The sequence below is a fragment of the Nematolebias whitei genome, chromosome 5 (genome assembly GCF_014905685.2).
Source record: "Nematolebias whitei isolate Nwh7 chromosome 5, NemWhi1, whole genome shotgun sequence".
NCBI classification, from domain to species: domain Eukaryota; kingdom Metazoa; phylum Chordata; class Actinopteri; order Cyprinodontiformes; family Rivulidae; genus Nematolebias; species Nematolebias whitei.
Window position 1 is genome coordinate 39,621,731 of NC_056502.1, and position 2,295 is coordinate 39,624,025.

The 2,295-nt window shown below is 39.8% G+C and overlaps 1 protein-coding gene across 5 annotated transcripts in view; it reads right to left on the bottom strand.

Annotated features, from left to right (window-relative positions):
• The window catches only part of LOC119409553 (plectin), a 175,947-nt gene that overhangs the window by 48,763 nt on the left and 124,889 nt on the right, over window positions 1-2,295 (bottom strand). The window lies entirely within an intron of this gene.

Consider the following 2,295-nt stretch of genomic DNA (forward strand, 5'->3'; position numbering starts at 1 on the left):
CTTACCACCCTGCCCATCTCTTACCACCATGCCCATCTCTTACCACCATGCCCATATCTTACCACCATGCCCATCTCTTACCACCATGCCAATCTTACCAAGCATTAAAAAAATCTTTCTCTGCTTGAGTGAGGAGTTTTATCACGACCTGTACGAACACGAAGGCATTAAAAGTGTCAGTGTAAGTGAATCTGTGGACTGAGATGAGTGAGCTGACTCATTTTGGGCTACGTTTGCGAACACACCTTTGTAGCTCTGCAATGTCTAGGCAAGCTTTGGAATTAAGGTGTGGTTTGTCGGCGAGCAGTTAAATCTGAAAGGGTTCAGGAATTTAAGCAAACTGAATTTATCGCAGGGTTCGACTGTAAAACTACATTTCCACTTTAACGGTTGTTTCATTAATAAAATGAGGGGAAAAGTCTCCTCAGGTGTTAAAAGCTGGAGACGTATCTCCGCCTACTCGGAGCTCGTCTTTCCGAGCCTCATGGGAAACACTAGACGGGGACAGAAATGGGAACGAGCAGCGGCGCAGAACGAAGGGAACATCTTAGTCATGAGACGTTTCCTCCTAAAAGAAGACGTATCATTAAGTTCTCAACATGCTTATTACTCTGCTCCCTTTTCTGGCCTCATCAAAACCAGATGGAATGATGGGGTTTTAATGGGAGCAGGAGCGTGGAGGGGAACTCTGGGGAGAAAGTGTTTGCTTTCTAAATGACACCTTTGAAGATGGATCATTGTTTACGAGGTATACGGGACGTTCAGGCTTCCTTTTTTATCACAAAGCTCTTGTTTCAGCCAATAAACATCATAAAATCAGCCTCGTAGCCGAGGGGTAAATGGTTAGAAGTTATCTTTAGGATAATTGTGCATTGGATGTTCCATTTGATTGACAGTTTTGACCGTAGAGCAACACTGATTGGTGGAGGCCGTGCAGCAACAGCTAGAAAAAAAATCCCTTTTACATGTGACAAACTGTTCCTATTCTTATCAGTGCAAAAAAGAAAAGCAGAACCCAATGAAGACTTCATTTTGGAAATACAATTTAGCAATGATACTATTACTGTCGCTTCAATGAATGATGGATAACAGCACTGAACTGTGGCTCAGAACTTCTGCCACACAGAACCACTCGCATGGCATCAGCCTTCTAATTGTACAACAAACGGAAATCTTAGCATGTTAGTCTATATTTGATATGATCTCTGGAAAAAGACGTGATGAGCAAACCCATAAAGTGAAGGTCCCTGCTGTTTAATACGATCACTTCTTACGATTCAGCCCAAAGAAAGGATGAAGTCGTGCAACTCCATCAGGATCAGTGCTAAGGCTGCTGGTAGGACGGTAATCAGAAATGTCACATATTTCATAATAAGTTGGAGCATAATGTCCAGCAACACAACGGGCTTTTAGGGAAATAAGTGAGAAAATCCACTTGTTTATGGAGCTCCACACCTCAGGCACACATTACAATTTAAAACGGTTTGCAGGGATTTTACGTTACTAAAGTCACATTTTAATGTCTTGAATTTTGTTTGTTGTTTTGTTTATGCAGTTTGTTTTATACTATTGAAGTTTTTTCTATGAAATGTTTGAATCACTAACTTCTCAGTGCTCTTCAGTTTTTTTAGAAACTCTTATTTTCACAGGCGTTACACTTCTTTTTCATTTCATTCGTTAAAACTCTGTAAAACTGTTTCACTCGGTGCGTGTCTCACTGCCGTAGAGTTTTCTGTCAGATCCCCTCAGAGGTCAGAGTGCAGCAAACTCATCGACTTTCTCTTTATCTGAGCTCAGAAATTACATTTTAAAACACAGAGAAGGATATTTTAAATCGTTCTTATCTTCTACCACAAAACAACAACACAGTAAACATGAACGGACTGATGATGATCAGCTGATTTTACTGCTGACACTTCAGAAATATTTTAAATAAAATTATAGATTTAGTTTGTTTGAAGCTTACGTCACCTTGTTTTTATGTCTTAATAATAGTGTTGTCAGGGAGTGAGAGAGGCAGGTGTGTGGTTACCATGGCGACTAATGAGCCACTAAAATCTATTTTAACTTCTGTTGTTTTTCATTCACGTTACATCTACAGGAGGTCCCAAATGAATATTGAGCTTTATGAAAGCAACTGTACCATCCATCCATCTATACATCCATCTATACATCCATCCATCTATACATCCATCCATCTATACATCTATCTATACATCCATCCATCTATTCATTCATCTATACATCCATCTATACATCCATCCATCTATACATCCATCTATACATCCATCCATC